The sequence below is a fragment of the Pezoporus occidentalis genome, unplaced genomic scaffold (assembly GCF_034315485.1).
Source record: "Pezoporus occidentalis ecotype Australia unplaced genomic scaffold, CSIRO_AGI_Poc_V1 ctg124, whole genome shotgun sequence".
Taxonomy (NCBI): domain Eukaryota; kingdom Metazoa; phylum Chordata; class Aves; order Psittaciformes; family Psittacidae; genus Pezoporus; species Pezoporus occidentalis.
In genome coordinates, this window is record NW_026913038.1 from 1,080,552 (window position 1) to 1,100,720 (window position 20,169).

Here is a 20,169-nt window from a genome sequence, read left to right on the forward strand (position 1 = left end):
AATTAGACATTTTCCTTTTAACAGGTTAAAAAAAAAAAAAACACATTTAAAGTGGTATCGGATTAATTTTTCTTAAACCAGAAATATTATAGTTTCCCTAATTCAAGGCAGAGGTATAAAAAACAGATTAAAGACTGCAAGATTATCAGAAAAATAGAAGAGAAGGTATAAATTTACCATGAATAACCAGAATCTATCATACAGGTTTATAATCATGCATTTGTACTTGTTTATTTCCTAATTTTCTAGGTCTCATTGGCAGCCTTTAGGAAAATTCAGATCCCAGCTCTGAATTCATCAATAAAATACCTTCAAAGTAGCACGGTATTGCCCATTTTCTCTTGCATAAAACAAATACCTTCCTTCCACCCAATTCAAACCAAAACCCAAACCCCACTGTAATGGATTACATTATGCTGTACAAATTTGTTTCTAGTAGATTTCATGAGAACTGTTGTCATTATAAATAACTACCACTAAAATACAAGTGTATCATATTAATATGCCTCAAAGTTCAATACCAACAACAAACAGTGTCATCAGTAGATAAAAACAAAGATGTTGCAAGTGTGACATGAAAAAAGAGCATTCAAATGGTTAAATCTAATTTAGCAATTTGCAAGTTGCTGGTCTAAAAGGAGGATTTTAACATTAATCTCTCTCAAAGTGGCGTACTTATCAGTAACTGATTTGTAGCTTTCCAGGCAGTAAGCAATACATATAAATATACTTCTGGGTCCATCAGCAGTATGCAAGAATGCACTTAAACAGACAAACTCACTAAGGTCCCGAGTGCACGAAGTATTAAGCACCTGGCTGCCAGAGTTAATTAGTCTGTGCAGAGCAATGCACTGATGATGCTGCTACTGCTCCCGCTCCAAGCCAGCTCCGCCACACTGGCCTGGGGCATCTCTGCTTTCTGCTCTCTTGTGCTGTGTATATGCAGCTCTAGAGTGAAGGGGTTTTTCCTCCCCCAGGATCCCCGTGCATGCCAAGACTATCATCTTGGTATCTAACCACTTGCTGTCAGGACACTTCAGCTCACCGAGGAGGACACAGGGACAGAGATGGGAAGGAGCAGCCTCTTGCACTATCTGACTGCATTGCACACTTAAAAGAGGACCTACTTGTATTTTGGCAGTTAGCTGCTGTTGAAAGCAGGCCCAAAGGCTACCAGAAACTGGCTCTGTGCAGGGAAGAAATTACAAAAATGGCCAATATCTTTGGCTTCAGAAGAAAATCACTTTGGGTTTGCACTGAAAAGACTGTGTTGGTGCTGGCATCCCTTTTGGAAGGCTGGGCTGGCAGTACCTACAGTTGCAGAGCCTGGGGACAGCCAGGGGGGTACAGAGCACAGCTCAGATGCCTCTTGAGACTCGAGATTCCCACCAGTGGAGTTTACTCACTTCACTGGCATTGATTTTTACATTGTGTGGTCTCTTCTCTAACTGAGTGGATGATACAGATGCAGTGGCAAAGGTAATGATTCAAAATAAATTTAAGTGGTAGCTGATTGAGTAAAATATGGACACTGACAAGGTACTGTGCCTTATTAAACTCTAATGTGCTTGCATAATTGATTGACTTTAAAAACGTGCAATTTTTACATCTTTACTTAACAAAGGCCTAACAATCTCCTCCTAAATGAAGCCATATAAAAACGTTCTGTGTATGTAGGTGTGTATAACTAGATGTGCAGCTGAAAATGTGTTAACTGCATCTCCTAGCATAATTTTGCATATGCTGTATATCTGTGTGTACAGGGGACAATTCTTCCTCCAGCTTGTAACAAGTGAAGATTACTGCTGGAGGAAATGAATTCTAGCTCATCACAGCCAAAGCTGGGAAAGAAACAGCAATGTTATTTAAGTCTAGGACCTGAAAACTGTTAGGTGCTTTATCCAAATAGCAAAGGGAAATGTAATGTCACTTTTTTCTTCCAAACTTTCTTGTTGAACAACACAAAAGTGAATGAGCAAAAGACATAAACAATTCCCACAGTATTCTCCTGCTCTACTCCAGATGACCTAGACCCTTCATTCCCTTTCTGCAATTTGCCCACACCAGCAGCATGACAGACAGAGCCCCCTTCAAAAACTATTTCAGTAGTTTATCACAACTATCAAATAAACCATGTACTGAAACACATATAAAAGGAAAGTAAATGCATCATCCCCTGGGCACCTAGAACAAAGCTAGAAAAAAACTCCACACTTTTTATTTTTTTTCTTCCCAACATTCAAACATTCAGAAAGTACATTATTGTAAATGGAGAAATGGGACTAATCCAAATCCGTTTTAAAGTGTGTTACACTGTGAAATACCACAATATTCTACAGACAGCATTAATGTTACTTCGGTTAATCATGTGTGATGGACACTGGCTCACTAAAGTCCCAAAGTCTGGTGTAAGTATCAGATGGCAGAATTCAGTTTCGAGTACTCTTGAAAAAGTACTCAGGATTGATTGTTATTACATGTAACTGCTAAGCATGCAAATCATTATTTATTACTGGTTAGGCTCTTCAATCCCACTGGATTAAAGAACACATTACATGATTTGGTCAGAATTTTTTTAAGCAATAAAATCTCTGCGTTTCAATCAGATTATGGCTGTGGGGTCCTTAAGTTTCAGGATATTTCCCCAGCAATTAAGATGTTTTGCCAATAGCAACAGTGAAGTAACCTTCTCTGTCAGGTATCTATGAAGTGATTTTTTGCCTTAGCATCAGAGCTCTTTCCACATTATTTGGCATTATATATTTCCTGTGATTTATAATAGTCCTGCATTAAACGTCTATTTTAGAGCTGGGGAACAAACAGCCACAAAGCCATAAAATTTAGGCATCTATGTGTATTTAAGAATCCCAGCAGGCACCTAAATGAACTTTCAGGACTCTAAATATAATAAAAATTCTGACTGTAACTAACAGAGTCAAAATCACACAGGAAATCTGAGACTGAAAGTTCTGCTGCTTCTCACTGGTACTGTGGATCTGCAGTTTGCAGTGTCTGGTAGGTGGTCACTAGTAGCATCAGGCGATACTGAGGTCCTGCTATCATTCAAGTTTTAGCTGACTAAGTATGTAAACAATCACAAGCTGCAAGATTCAAAATTTCTTACTCTGTGCTGTGATGGGCAAGGATGGAAGAGTCACTCGTTGGGCACAATTTTTCCGTAGAAACTGCACAGGAAAGGAGCTGTGAGTTAAAGACTACCTCCCATTCCAAAGCAGATAAAGTTTTCTAACTTCTCCTTAAGGCACTAATCAGTAAAAATTAATATCTGCTCAACACTGTGTTATTGCCTTCCAGTAGAATTTATTCCATTTGAAGACTTTTTATGTATTTGCACTTTTAACTTTTTCCCAGCCATTATGAAACCTTTTGGAGACATGCAAAAAAAAAGACATTTAGTGACTGTCATTAATTTCCCATTAAAATAACAGGACCTACAAAGGCAAGATCAGTATTTTCCAGTCTGTGATGCACTGACTTCCAGGACCCCAGAAGTCCTGCAACCTGGTGGTCCATGTAAGGAAAACTAAGAGAAATGTAAGCCTATTGTCAGTGGGTTTAAAGGCACTGCACAATTCCTTATTCAAGGGTCTGCATTTGTGCTGGAAAATATTTAGGTGTCCATAACCCTGAAAAATGTTGAAAAGCCACTGCAAGAGAGGGTTTGTTGGCACAAGCTCTCCTCCCGCTGGAAGATTTGCTACATACATTGAGGCACCAGCTTGGAAGACTGTGGATATTTTCTGCTGAATGGGGCCCTTGGAGAGGAAATATTTGATTTACTGCAGAGTTCTCATTTCCCTGAATTGCAAATAAAATGTAATTTGATTAAATGTAAATGAATCCTACAATACTTTTGGTGGCTTGTCTGAAACAATTGATTGTAATGGGCATCCATCATTTGGCTTGATTTTAATTCAGAGGCAAAAAAGGCAAAATGAGAAAACTAAAGCAAGTGCCACTAACATTCTAGAGGTGGAGCAGTCAAGAGCTCTGGCGCTGGACTGTCATTTCCATTGTTCTTGGAGAGCAAGCAACGCAGTGGAGGGGAAACACAACAGCAAAAGAAAATGAATAATGTGAAACATATACATTGAAATAGATCTAGAGGAAAATTAAGCTTTTCCACAACTAATTCCATCAAATCAGCCTAAAGAGCACAATTTGTTAAATTTATTTTAACACTGATATTCTAAAATGAATGAACAAGGAAGATAAATATTGTTCTGTGTTTTTCAGAGAAAAGCTTTGTTTTTATAGATCACCCAATTCCTTTTGCACCAAGATAATTTCCAAGTGCATAATACTTTTTTAAGCAGTTCTTGTGGTCTGAAACAATAAAAGAGAAGTGAAATTTTTGGTAGTGACACAAGCTTGATAAACTTTTGGTGTCACTTCCTTTAAATGTGGAACTACTCCAACCACAGAGATAATTATAGATGACCAGATTGTAACTGCTTTATTGCTCCTTTTTCCTCATAAATTTTAATTTTGGAAAGTTAAGTGAAAAATGTGGTTTCAATTTCCTACAAATTGCACACAATTTGGTTTTAACAAGAAAATAGAAAGAGATGGTACTTTCTTTGGAGTGAATTACAAAGAGGAGTTTGTCTCTTTTTCTTTCAGCATCATCAAAATAACGAAGTACAAAATGCAAAAAAGATGACTGGGGAAAAAAAAAGCAACTGCATAATGTACTATGAAAAGCACCAAGTAATTCTTTATCTAAATATGCTCTGAGCAATTCAACAAGGTAATATAATTCCTCTAGCCTTTCTCCTCTCTGTTTTACCAGACTAAAACTTAACAGAAATCAAGCTGCATACACGCGTCAACAGGAAGACTAATGCGAAAATGCTGTGTACGTAACCATCTCGCTCTCTCAAAAGGTACCAGCAATTGTCAAAGTAACTTGCAAAACAGCTCTATTCAGACCATATTAAAAAGGCTTGGATAAATACTTACATGGAACTAACAAAACAAGTATAGAAATGAAAACCAACAGAAGACAGAGCCAGTATTTATTTTGCCCAAGAGGTATGTGGGACTTGAATCAGTGTGTGGCTTTACCTACTGTACCCATACCTGTAATTGCAATATACATATTAGGATCCTAAATCATATTAAAGGCTACCCAGCTTTCCTTCAGCAACAATGGTCCAACAGAGGTTTTAGAGGAGATGGAAAATGCCCTGGTGTAGCTACAACCAGCATAAAGCAAACATTAAGAGGGGATCCTGCCAGTGCTGCCAGCAGAGAAGTGAGTAGGCTTAGCTCAGGAGGCAGGGAGAGATGACCCAAGTCCAACCACGACTATCGGTCAAGTATGGCTGTGAAATGGGATGGTGGAGATCATAATGCAAGATGGAAAGTCCACTAAACACTTGTAGCAAGGCTGTCAAGGCTTACTGTAAGGACTATAGGTAATGCAATTCTTAAAATAATCTCATGAAACTTTGAAAATGTTATTAGATTCCTAATTCAATAGAGAACTCAAGTAACATAAAGAGTTTCCTTGACCTTCACCAAGTTGTTTAGCTGCTTCTAAGTAATGATGGTTTTGAAACTTAAAGGATTCCAGTTGATTTACACTATTTTAAATGAAAACGATAGTGAAAACTGACTAGTAATATATGTAAGTACAGAGCCTTTATCAGTTTTACATGTGCAGAGTTTCTGAAAAGCAGTAAATAACCAAATGGACATTTTTAACAAATTTTAATACAAAAGAAATATTCATTATGAGAGCTTATGTGAAAAAATCAATTTCCCTAAGAAAAAAACCTGGCACTGTAAGTAATGCTTTTGAAAAAAAAACAACCACCAACCCTTCATAAAATCTCAAATTACCAAATTTGTGAAATCTAGAGGGACAAAAGTTATTAGCAAATTACTGCACAAATTTGAGAAAGTATCTGTGATGAATTTCATTCAGCTTTAGATTTTATTACACAAATCCCTAGGAAATTTTTTGCAAGAAAATTTTCATTGGCCAATAACATTGTATGTCTCAAACTGCTTTCTAAAAAAAACACAGAAAATGCTTAACTGCCCTATTGACAACCCACACCATAGTCGTTTCCTGTGTTTTATAACACAACTTTTTGCTTCTCCTATGACTGCAATCACCAAAGGCAGAAAAAAAAAATCACAAGCATTGCCAATGCCTTGAAAAGATGTTATGCCACAAACACCTTAACCTACAAGAAAATAATTCTTTCAGTGAAAAGAAAGTCATGGTCCTTTCCAGAGGCAAGAGTGTGTCTTCAGATTGCAATTGTCCCTTCCTGACTGTAGATGCAAAGAGTTCAAGAGAAGAGGGTTTTCTTCACCCCACATGTCCCTGCAGAGTCAGAACACACACCTCAGTCATTTATCATCATGCCATCCCAACCTGCCAGCTTGACAATGATTTTTCCCCTAGGGTTTCTAAACTAGAAATGTTATTTAGGTTACAAAAACAATTGCACGTTTTCTGCTTCCTGAGCCAGCGTAGAGCTGCAAGTATGCAAATGGAAGGAATCTTAAACCTCCCAGGGCTGCAGCCACTGCACACTCCTCAGCCCTCCTTGCCCAGGAAAACAAACACCAATGGATGGAGAACTCATGCTGGGAAAGTAGTACATGGTGAGATGCTATGACCATCGCAACCTGTGCTCCCTTCAGTACTGATGGCTCAAGAGCCTTACTGCAGGCTCTTGCAGCTTACAGAAAACAATTTTCTTTGGCCGCTGCATCAGCCATAGATTATTTTCCTCCTTCCATTTTTCCTCCCTTTCCCCCATTACTTGATGGGAAGTGTCTGCTTCACTCTCCCCCCTCTCCTGTATGGATTAAAGGGTGAAAACCTTTCAAGCCCAACAATGCTGAGGATCCAGTGCAAACCCTGCAGATCAATATTAGCTGAAATTTGCAGGAGACCCGATCTGTTCAGAACTTGCTCATCTGGTCTGGCTCATATTTCTAGATAAGGATCACAGGGGATACAGTAAGTTTGCAGGCACATATAAAGCATCTTCCTCATAGCACTGGATGCATGTTTGTCTTCACAATTGCTAAAACGTTGCATTGTTACAGGAGCTCACTATTTTTTACCTGGCACAGTTTCTTAATTCTTAATTATTATTTTTGCATAGGTAAATCTTATCTGTGCACATTATAAAATTCTCACTGCTAAATTATTTATGCCAAACAATCAAGTGTGATACCTCTGCAGATGTCAGCGGATAAACAGAAATGCAATGTTGCATGATGGAGTTTAATGCTGTGGAAATGTCGGGGCGTTTACTTGAAAATTCCACTGACCTTTGCTGTCCTTTCTTCAATGTTTGCTTATTGCCACAGTAAGGAAACACTGCAATAAGCTTAGGCATTTTTATATGTGTCTCCTGAAAGTCAATATTTAAGGGAAGCATGTTTCCTCAATTAAACCATTTTGGATTACTTGCTATCGAAAGAGGCAGCACAGAGGTACCATTTATACAGAATACAGGCAATACATGTGATACAGCAAAGAGAGCAAGAGCAAAAAACTCAATCAAGGCCAAACTACAGGATTGTCCTAAAGGAGCATGGGAGCACAGTGTTTGCATGTTGTTACAGCGGGATATTGTGACCTTAACATATTACAGGTTTGTGGTTATTTTGGGGGCTCCTCTCCTTCCCTGCTGGCAATCCAGGCTCTGTGGGACCTGTGTAACAAGGCAATAGTGTCTGGGAAATAACGAGCAGGGGAATGCAGTGCTGTTCCTCCATTGCAATGTTAGGTGCGATGTTGCACAGTAAAGCACCGGATCAATACTTCCAGCAGCAAGCCGTTCAATACACCTGAATTATTGCTTCATTTTTCTTCTTATTATAGATGAGTTGTGTTATTATTTTCCCCAAATCGATATTTTACAACCTTTTTTATCCGTTTCTCCATAAATTTTGTGATTACTTTAAACTGGGAATTCCGGTACACTAAATAAGACGCAGTATCTGAGAGGTAGTGAATGTACCAACACAATTTTTTACACAAGACACTGCTTAAAGGCAGATCATAATCAATAGCTAAGTAGGAAAATTTTTACGTAAGAAAGTTGAAAGCAGCGCCACTTTCTTACAAAATCAAAATTCACGTTCCTAGAACATATGGGCTACAAAATAAGACTATTTTAGACGTATGGGGAAAGAGAGGTCTGATGGGCACTTTGCGTGGGAAATTTAATTCCAAACAAATATGCTTTCTACTTCCCCTCAGCTAAAGGGCGACCATAATTCACTGGAATTGTTTCTCGCAAAGCAGATAATCCTGTGCACCTTAGAGTGATTTAATTAGCTTCCATAGCTGTCTCCTGCTAAGTGTTTAAAGCATCTGCAAATCAAATCATGTTAACTCATCTGCTGCACCACTTTCTTTGTTCTATGCATAGGACCTTCCTAATAGCATTAATAGAAGCATGAGTTTCCCTGGAGAGGGGAGTAGCAAAGTGAGTTAATTACATAGTTATTGTAAAATTGTGTACATTATTCCACAGAACACGCTGGGTAAGTATTAAGGTGCTACACAGAAAATGACAATTTTGGGTGATCCCAAGGACTGCAATGTTGTCATTTGAAAATGTAATTGTAGATTCCCACTGAAGTCAGAGGAATCCTGCAAAATTCCTGCATGCAGTCTACCTGGCCTGGCTGCTCATGGACTGCAGTGAAGGATCATGGCTATTCCCTTCACATCAGCTACAATTTCTATCCTCACATTTACTGCAGAATTACAAGATTGAAAAGTAGGAGGTACAGCCATCTCCATTCAACATTTTCTAACACTTGAAAAATTCTGAAGGGAAAAAAATAAAATCCATGAGATTTTCTGCTCTGAATTGTATAGATTTCCGCTCATATCCATTTGGTCTCATTAAGGATAGCATCACAGACTCCCCAAAGAGCATGTCCAGCAGCTTCTTCAAATCTGGGCCTCTGTACTACAGTAGGGAAAGTAATTCATAACAAACCGTTCCTTCTCAGTAACTGTCCACAGAGATATTTTTCTCCAATTAACTTGTTAGCTGAAAGTATTTATCAAAGAGTTTGTCTAATTAACCTTATCCTTATAGATAGATCATTAGAGTGGAGTGCTACAGATTTTTGGTTTAAATTCTCCACTTACAGCATATGTTTGCAGAAGGCATCTCCTCACCTGTGCGTTTGCTGGTTTCAAGTCATGTTTCTTACTGACCAACAGCTTTACATCCTTTTGTTCAGAGACACATACACCACGGAAAGTCAACTTTCCATAGGACACTGAATTTTTCTTAAAATGCACTGTCTCAGCTAACTCACTCGTTCAAACATTCACCAGGAGAAAACACCACAGAGAAACTGAAGGAAATTCATTGCCAAAAAACAAATGAATATTCATGGTCCACAGAAATTCCCTTGTTTCCCAGCTCTAATCAGCATGAACATCTGTGAAAAAAAGTCTAATGGGGGAAATTGGAGAGGGGAGGGGGGTCATTTCAATCCATTCCCTTAGGCCCCAATTTAAAGAAGGCTCATTTGTCTTTCTAACAGAACTTGCAAGCAATGCAAGGATGAACAGTTTTGGTGAAGACACGATGTGCAGACTGGTCTTTGAGAAAGTTGAACTAAAATCTTAACTCAAGAACAAAAGATACCTAGAATAGATTCTTGTTACTGTCCCTGACCTGCCAGACAGCGCACTGCCCTGAGACCCCCTCCTATCAACAACAGAGCCTGACCTGACAGAAACACCCAGGGAAAACACAATCCAAGGCAAATAAGTGAGGCATGTTTCACTCTCTTCCTTTTAAATAAATGACATGCACGTTTCAATGTAAGATTTAAGGAAACTAAAAGTACCTCAAAATTAGAAGCCTATAGGGAAAATATTGCTTTTCAGTATGATGGCCACTTGAAGACTTATTTTTAGGAACGACAACATAGTGACTATTTCTAGTAGCTGTGCACAACATGCATGTCAACTTTGAGGAGAATCCTTTTTGGAGTAGTGAAACTAGTCAGAGATCTACATTTGGAAAAAATATTTCTCTTGCAGAAGCAACCTTTCATCATGAATTCATGGTTACTTCTGGCAGTAAAACCTTGCCTTTCATTTTTACAAACACAAGCTTGCTGCTAGAACTGCCTGAGCATACAAACTGTGTATTTTTATTTGATGAGTCTTCTAAGGAAAGTAGCCCAGCGAAAGGTAGCAGTAGGATATAGCTTATGAGAAAAAGCCAAACAAACCACCAAACACAAATAAACAAAAAATGAAACAAAAAGAGACACAATAAGCACATGTATTTCAGAAACTATCATGGGATAGTAGTACTTGGGGCAATAGTTAACTTTCCTGCTTCGCACCTAGCGTGTGAGGTCACTCAGAGTGTAATACTTCTTATCTAGATTTGAGCACTTGCTCAGAGCCCACCTGTAGACAGGGAACAGAGAGAATAGTTTCATGATGGTGATTTACCCACTTCTAAGATGATGCCTGAGACAGTCAACAGGGTACCATGCCCCAGACCTCCAAAGTGAAGGTCACTAGGGCTTACTAGATTTCTATTCCTTATGCAGACAAGCTTAAAAAAAGACCTTGTCATGTTGAAAAGGGATAATGCCCACCCTAGAAGATGCTGCAGTACTAAAAAGTGACAGCAAGTTTCACAATTCATAGGTTTTGCCCTGGAATTTTCAGAAATTTAAAAGCGAGAATTTGGTGCCACTTTCTGTTTTAACAAAGCATGCATTTCTTTGCTAGATGTCTGTTACAACATCTTAATTTCTATGTGCGTTTTTTGTCCTATGGGGATTAAAAAAAATACCATTCTTAGTTGATTGTGTGGGGGTTTTCTCTCTGTGTTTTTTGGTTGGTTCTTTTTGGGTTTTGTTTAGTTTTGCTTTTTTTATTAACCCTCTATCTGCTAGGAATGGGGTTTCCTCTTGTTAACCACCAATGCTGACACCTGGTGCTATGCAAGAGCAGTTCAGGTCCACAACTCTTCATGCAAAAAGGTTAACCACAATTTATGCCAACAGAAAAAACAGGAAAAAAATCACATCTGGGAGGGAAGAGAGAGAAGGGAAACTAAAGAAGATGCTGAAAGATTAAATAACATTGGGTAGGGCCAAGCAAATACCTTAAGGTAAAGTATGCAAGACTGTAGGTCTCCAAAGGTAGCTGTCCAAACCCAGACTCTTTATTGTGATACTGAATGGATTGTTCACATTTATCTCCCCAAGTGTAAAGTCCCATGAGCTATCTGATACTTGGTAGTCTCTGTTCAGCATGGGTTTGAAAGAAGTTCATGCAGAATAGCTGATACGCTGCAAAGCCACAGTCTAATTTACATCATGCTAACATGCTTGTGTACTAGTATATTAAATAGCTTCTACCTTGTGGAATAACAGATCTGCGTATGCTTGACTTGGCAGAGTTCAGGAGTGTTGTACGTCTGTAATGAGCTACAGAGTTCACAATAGACCAATGGCAAGATCCAATGGCAAAACACCTTTCAATGAAGGTTATGAGCAAACCTCAAACAATTGGGCTTGAGATTTTTTTACTAAGCTTCAGATATTTTTTTTGGGGGTGGGGGAAGTTGGCAAATGTTAAAAGAATTGCAGTAGTACTAATGCCACAATGTTCTTTCTTAGCAGCATCAGCAACTGGGTGATGATAGAGATCTGCCAGGAGGCCCTAGCAAAGTTTGTTCAGGTTGTTACAACTTTCGAGCAGATGGAATCTCCAAGGAAATTCTACTTTCTCTGAGATATTAGTCAGCCATTATCATGAAATAAATGTGGACTACTGCCAAATGTCCCAGATCATTTAAAACACCATGGTTACAATTCCCTTCCTTTCCGAGTTGCTTGTCTTTCTCTCTGTTGGCTCCTATGGTGCCAGCAATACAGAGTCTCTCCAGCCTCCAAGAGCATGTCTGCACTGCACACTGCAATCTCTTACACATGGAAATACTCAAACTGACTTTTTAAATAAAGTAACAATGGACACTGCAACCTGCACCAGGAGGCAACTATGCAGCATTTTGGACAAGCCTGAAAAGCTCTCAGGGTTGAGCTTAGTCATATTGGAACTAAACTGATTCCAGCATCTCTAACCAGACACCACGGCAGACCACATCATTTATGCATTTGATATCTTCATAACTAAGCAGAAGAGCCTGTGTGAGTTCTTGAAAGATAGCAGAAAAGTACAAAGAACTTCACACCCCATGCAATAAATTGCTCTTGCATCCACTGAGATGAAAGGCTGCAAGTACAAGATTTTCCTTTTATCTATATATTAACAAAAAAGCCTGAATCTGTAGACATGGGCTATACTGGGGCACGCCTACTCTGTAGTCATTGCTGTCAGCAAGATTTAACCAGGCTAGATAAGCATTATGGGCTGTGTAGGGATGCTAGCACAAGCACAAAGCAAGGATGCTGCCCAAGTCCTGCCTCTGGGGAATGATGGCTGCACAGCACATTGCTGGTCTGAGCCAGCCATACAGCCTTCACTTGTGTAACAAAATGCCTAAGCAAAATGAACCCTCACTAACAAGCACCTCAAAGGATTAAGCACATCTTAAGGAGGCTATTTTGCAGGTAGTGCTGTGCAAGAGTGTGCCTCAGGGGGCCATGCACTAAATTCATGTTCTGACTTCATTGCCAGCACCAGCGTGCTGTGCACATGGGCACCTCTGACAGCCTAGCCCACAGCTTGGCCATTTTTCAACAACACGCACTAAATCCTGTCCACAGTCCCAGGCAGAAATCAAAACCTGCTGCATCCCATGAGAAGCACAGAAAGGGTGAGTTAGGTACATATATACCTGCAGGGCAGCCAGAATTCCCAGCTAACTGTCTATGAAGTATTTCAGTGGCAACAAGTAGCCAAGGAGTCTGCTTTCTGGACCAGCAAAAAGATAATGCTTTGTGCCTCTTTTCAGGGCACAGGATCAAAATGCATTAAGGTAAGCAGTACAGCTGCTGCTGCTACTATAAACTGTCCATTTCTGTGGCATTTGGTTAATCTGAATACCCACACTTCAAGAAACAAGACAGTGAAGCCTCCTGTAGAAATAGAATGCAGTCCAGGCTTTTTAGAAATTCACCTCAGCTCTCTATTTTATTGGCCATTTTTTTAAAAGAGGGAATAATATCTTATCAACTGACATGAGCTAAAAGGAGAATAAAAAAAGATTGACAATTTCAGTCTGGAATAAGAGAGTTTTGAAGCAAAGGCATGAAAATTTAAAGGTTTTGGGGTGGGGATAAAGAAAAGAATTTACAAGGCTTATTTTGTGAACCCAGAGGGTTAATTTATCATGGAGTAAGTCTAACTTGAAAAGCAAAAAATGGTTTATTGGCTTTGAAGGTCAGATAACTATGTTATATTATATTCAATAGGTTAAGGTTCCAAGGGTCTACAGGGTTGCATGACAATTGCAGGAATCCTTATAAAGTCTAGTTTATACCTTCATTGTTAATAGCTTTCTAATCCTTTACCACAAATTTATAGTTTAGAAATGGCAACACGTCTTAAAGATTAAAGGTATGTGACAAACAGTTCATGTCCTTTAATAATCAAATCACATAGCTTAGATTGGGGGCTTATCAGGCTTTTTCCTACTCTATGGTTTCATAGGTAGAGAATACTTTATATCCCTATTACATGAATGATGAATGAGACCATTGGTTATGGGCTGTTATTTGCCTGGCTGTAGTCAATATGTTTTCTTTGGACAGCGACTTCAGTGATTTATTTCTCTTTTGGCCTTATCACTTATTAACTCAGGGCAGACAGAAACAGGCAAGTTGTGAATAGGGACTAGTGCCCATTTAGACTTCTAATATCAGAGAAAATATTCTTTTTAATGATCCAGCTACCCTTTGCTGTGTAGACTCTGATTGCACTTCCCTCTAACTAGAAAATAAAGGTCATATTTCTTGAAAAGTGTATACATAAAATATGCAAAATAATATGCTTCCTTCACAGCCAGTTTTATTCTGATGGTTGCTGTAATTGCTTTCATTTTGCAGCTGTCCTACAGGTACACTGCACACTTTAAGTGATTGTTTTTTGCAGTGTTTTTTGCAGTGTGGTGCTGCCAGCATTCAAGAAATACCAAAGATATGAGGGTTTTCTGTTCCTATTAGCATACAAAAGGGATTTTCCAGTCTACCTCCATTGCCTCCTCACTGGCTGGTAACACTCTTCTCCCTGCAACAAATTAGGATACCTCTCAGCTTCTTTTCCTGATTTTCTGCATACCAAACCAACAACCCCAATATTCTCAATATTTGAGCCTGGTGACTCTCTGCACTTTACTAGGCACATCCTAAGAAACTTCAAAACAAGCACTTTTGTAAGAACTTTAACTCCCAAGCCCACCACCAAATAATAAAAACTGAAGTTATCTCACCTAGAAAAGATTGTGCCAAAACAATTGCAACTACTGACTCAGGAGAGCAACTACGCTAATGGACTGGAACTCAGAAAGGGCCAGGTTCAAGCTTAAACTCAAATAGAGATTTCCTAAGGACATATTTTCTTTTCAAGGGCAGGTTACAACCCAGTCACTGACGTACGTGCTGGAAGGAGAGACTGCACCAATCCCTCCCTTTTTTTCCCACTTGTATTTTACCTGCAAGCATCTTGGACCCAGCCAGCAGTGGTGCCATGAGGACCCAGTTCTTTAGTGACTATGGCAAACTCCTGTGGTAGCAGAACAGCTTAACCTCTTCAGCCCAATGCACCACCCCAAATACAGGTCCATCTCTGAGCTCCACACTCCACCTGATGCCTCCAGTGTCCTCATGACATGATGTAGTTGGGAATGAATACTCAGTACAGTGAGATGAAGGGGGAACCCAGTGAGAACTCCACATTAGGATATTTTTTGATAGCTGTTATGAGGAGTTCTTTGATTGTTACCAGAGAAATTAATTAAATTTACCAGTGAAAGTCTACATTTACAAAGGGTTTATTTTCATTCTTCCTTACTTGACAGTGCCATAGTTAGGATTTACCATCTCTCCTCTGTGGAGTATCTTTGAGATCAGGAACAGACTTTATATTGAGCATCCAAAGCACAGGGTAACCTGCAGTGCCAGGCTCTCCTACTTTTAAGAACAGACACCAGCTCTTACTTTAAACTTTATACATTTCTTTGAGGGATTTTGTTCTATTCTTCCATAGCACTCTGTGACTATTTAACTTCAAGATCTCTGATACTTTTTATTCTACCACTGCTATTAATATTTACTAGTGAAAGGCAGATAAAAACTGCTGTTAAAAACAAATGACATTCATTTGCTAGCTACCAGGTCTCGTAGCTGGTCACTTGTCTGCAGAAGTGATGTGCTCTATATTTCATGTCAGATTAATGATTGTCGTATCTTTGAGGGTGAAGAATTTTATAAATACATCAGGATAGAACCCAAGACAGGATCAGAGATGCTGGCTTTTTTATTTTATTTTTACTGTCCTGTTGGCAGTGGCCTCTCTCCTCATTTATACTAATCAGCTATTTAAGTGCTCATGATTTAATAATAAACACACATGAATGAGGCATTGCAAAACTAATGGGGTTGTGTATTACTGATGTTGAGAATAACTGCCACTAGATTTTAACATTTCTCAGGAACTAACACACAGCTATGGCCAAGGTTAGGTGGTGCAAGGGTCAAACTCTAGCCCACAGGGATCAAGAAAGGCTCCAGTGGGGCTACAGGAACTTCTTGACAGCCAGTCTGTCTCTTATCACCACTTCTTTTTTCTCCCCCCCCCACCTTTTTTTTTTTTTCCTACTTTTTAAAGTCTACAAACTCCAGAACTCTCCATTCTGAAAACTGATTGCTTCATTGAATATGTATCTTTTGAACTTTGCATAGTTATTGGTGCCTTCTTGAAAGCAGAAAATTTTCCTAGCAAAGGAATCACTGAAGTTTACCAGGCTGGAAATTTTAGAGACCAGAGTTCACCTTTTAAGCAGTTCCAATGCTGGGCAGATATCTGTACATCACTTTAACCTGGCCATGGACTAAAACTTTAAATGGTGGTGGGTAGTTTTTGGTCTCTTATTCTTGGAGGTATTTGACTTCAGAAATGAAGAGAGAATGATTCTCAGAAGACAACAATCCCTGTCCTTCTGCAAATTAAAAAAAAAAAAAAGACAAAAAGCTAAAAATTAAGCCACATAAAACTGAGGCTTTTGAAAATATTAAATCTGTGATCTGTAAGGGTCTTGCTGTTTGTACATAGGCTCAAATGTTTTCAGAAGTAAATTAAAGGTGAAATGAGGATGGAGCAGGGATTTTTCCACATGAGGCTATTTCTTCTTCTACAACTGGGGGAGTGAAAAGTTCTCTAAGAAGTCTATGACATTTCAGAGAAAGAGGCAGTCTCCCAGCAGTTCTGCGAATATCCTGATCTTCCTAATGCTAGCATTTCTACATTACCCCACACACAACGGCTCAAAAGCGTAATGCAAACACTGGTCAATCTCAGCAGTGCTCCACTCTGACCTACTTGGCCTTCATCACAATTATCCTGGAGGCTCAGCGCTCAGTGTCTGGGTTATTCACACTGCACAGCAAGCCCCATGTGTCTATGCTGACCCTACGTCCACTCGTTCCTGTTAGTAGCACTTTTAGAGACATACTATAGCCCATAGCTTATAACAAACCCCAAATGAACTGGGGAAGGGATTGTGTCACTTGCCACTGACACAGTTTAGCCCCCAGCCCCCTGTAAGACCAATGCAAATGAAAATAGTCCCTAAATTCTAACTTGTATCGAACCATGCAACCGTTTTTAAAAAAAAAAAGAAAGAAAAAAATATATAAAAAAGGAACAGTATTTGGGGTAGTGTTCCACCAAGAATCTGAATTAAACCTATGTGGTATACATAACGTTAGTGACAAAGCTATATACTTTTGGCCCCTATGTAGTCCTCTGCTCTAGTTTGGGAACAAAAGCATAAAACCTTAAACTGAGCAGGTGGCAGAAGACACAGCATAATGCATTTTTATGGACCTTCCATATGTCCTTTCCAATATGCAGGGAGATAAAATCTCCCTTCACTTACATTCATGCAGTCCCACTCAAATCTTGCAGTAGAGTACTACAGCAAAATCCATCTGTGAAAGTCATGCTGTCCATGATGCATCCATTTCTCAAAAATTAAAAAAAAACAACCAAAAACAAACAAACAAAAAAAAAAATCTCAAAGACTTGTCCAAGTACCACAGTTTCTTGCCAGATCTCATCCCTTATTTAACTCAACCAGTCACCTTGGGAAACTACCTATGGATTTGTATCCCTAATGGCTCCTTCCTTTATCTCAGTTTCTCCAGTTCTAAAATAATGGTAGTGATACCTACCACTTTAAATTGCTTTCTCCTTGCTGGTCTTACAACTAGATCAGGTCTTAGGATTTAGAATAAACAGGACTTTGAAGCCTCATTTCTTCCTTCTCTGCCAGATACTGTCACACAAGTTGCCTGACTGGGTTTAAACCACGACACCACCTAAGTTGTAACATGAAGCTTAATTCACTTACTGCTCTTCAGTACCATAAGAGACTTATAGATGCACAGGGAACTACTGACAAGCATGTTTGAGTATTTCTGTATGTAATCTGAACTTTTAATATTATTCCAAAATTAACACACATGCAAGATGTGTTCGGACGACTGTATATCTAAATGTTCTCTCGGGAATGTCAAAGCTTAAAACCCAAGAAATAATTGCTCTTTAAGCTCATGCTAACGGCTTGCTTTGCAGATGGAAAACTAAAACCTTACATTTTCTTGTAAGCACAGGGTTGACACTGGTTTATTTCTTTCAAAAATACTTACAAAAGCCAGGATTTCTCTGTATATATGTGACCTTGATTCCTAGATGGCACATGGACTACTTAGAGATCATGTTACTAAGTTATTTGCAGTTAAACGGGATAAAAAAAAAAAGAGGCTAAAATTAATGGGTCACTGGGTATTTTCTTCTGAGAACTTAAGTACTTAACAGTAAGAAAAAAACAGTTTACAGCCAGGTGGCTTGAGGGGATATTTTGTTGAACACTGATTAAAAATAATTTCTTCTAAATGAGACCTGACCACAAAATGGGACCATTAACGAGCAGGGACATTCTCACCAGAAAGGAAACTACGCTTGATCAACTCCTGCACCGCCCACAAACCCCAGGTCTTTTTCTCTCTCTCTCACACACACTCTCTCTTTTTTTTTCTTTCCCCTTTTTCTCCTCTACCCTTTTCTTGTTCTTAATAGCAGGGTAAATAAGCAGCAAGTGATGCTGAAATGTTTTCGGCCAAAAACAGAGGCCAAACTCCTCTGAGAAAACATTTGGCCTCTGTGGTTTTGTAATATGTTCCAGAACACTGAGTTCACTGAAGAACATTGTGAAAAACTCCCATCGGCTGGAGTGATGCTGGGGAATGTTACTGTATCCCAACTTCCAATTGGTCCATTTCCTGCAGGCTTGTTAAAAAAAAAAAAATAGGGAAAAAAAAATAGTGCTATGTGGGAGTTAAAACAAGTTCTCATGGGAAAAATGAATGGCAAGAAATTCTAGCTTTAAAAGAAACAGCTAATCTGCTAGTTTGATTGTTCTTCAAAACTTACAATGAACCAATAATCCTAATTAAAAACACTTGGCCTAGTTCTCTAAAGCATCATAGCTTTTTCTATGCTTCGTTTGTACACACCATAGACTATTAGTTTTTTTCTAGTGCTCACTAACAAAGTGCTGACTTTGTTGGGATGGCTGAGCTAATTTCGTGAACTCAGTGTGAAACCTTAGCTAAACAAAATTGTGGTAATTTTCCTTAATTTGTAAAAGTGATTGGAGTGCAAACAAAATTTTCCTCTTGGGTCAATCCTATAATTTTCAATTAACTAAAACTAATCGGCAGGCGTGTACTGAACCTGCATTTTGTTTAAAGGGCTGGAAGGCACTTCTGAAGGTCAGGATGCATTAATTGTTTTTATTTTAGTTTCATTTAGTCTTTATTAAAAAGCCACATTTAAGTTCAGGCTGCCTTTAAAAGGAAAATGCAAATTGTGTGAGATAGGATTTCAGTCACAATAGCTTTTCTGTATCTACAGTAACTCCATAAAAGCTGCCTAAGTAAGAGAATTGTCCGTGGACTAGATCACCTTTGATTTTAGCATTGCTGTTTAGTATTACATAACTTTCATTTATTGAATAAAATATAACGTGTTTTAAACACTAACCTGAAAGGCATATATGGAAACGCTCTCCCTACTGGGACACCTTATTTCCACATTCAGCCATCTGCTTCTGGGCAGACAGGCTAAACTGTTGCTCTCCTTTTTACTGGAAAAGCTAATTAATGATGATCTGAAAAGCAAAACCAAAACAGGTCCACACCATTTTCACATTTAAGTCACAAAACGAAGTCCCCAGAAATGTCTTTTCAAAGTCAGCGGGGGTGGGTTTCTTCCCTTTCTTCTTCTACATGCATACTAGCCATTTCACCAGCCCAAGATGTAGTCACACTGGTGGCTTGACAACAAGCAGGACAGCACAACTTACTGTGAGTAAGAAAGTGAGAAGGGAAAGGATTCGTGGTCACACTGCCCAGAGCTCTGGCTGACACTCTCATGTGGTACACACTGGCAACTTGCACCAGCTGACAATCTGACCCTTTGCTTTTGCTTTTTCTTTTGTCCCAACACATTCAAACCCTAAATATCTTCCTTGATATGGTGCATTATTGTCCAATATATGAATTTTCCACACATTGTTGAAATCATAATACTCACAATAAATGCACACAGCCTCCACAAGTGCCTGCTGCTCAGCCAGCAAAGCGATATGTGAACACTTTAAGACCCAGTTTAAAGGAGCCCAGTACATAATCCCAACTGGGGGAGAGGGTATTAGTAAAAGACAACAAAGCTTTATAAGGCACCTTTGTTCAACTTTCTCAGTGTTAAGAAAAATCAAATGAGATCCTTGCTACCCAGCTGGAGCCCAGAAGTCTCTCGTCTGCCTCGAGTCCCTGTGTGTACTTTCACAGCTGGAGCAAAATATGTGCCCACTGTAATTCAGAATGCCTCATAACCACAAGTATTTATCATATATCTTATTC

At 39.0% G+C, this 20,169-nt stretch overlaps 1 protein-coding gene across 9 annotated transcripts in view; it reads right to left on the reverse strand.

The window, feature by feature from the left end:
* EBF1 (EBF transcription factor 1) overlaps positions 1-20,169 on the reverse strand; it is a 279,371-nt gene that overhangs the window by 42,616 nt on the left and 216,586 nt on the right. The window lies entirely within an intron of this gene.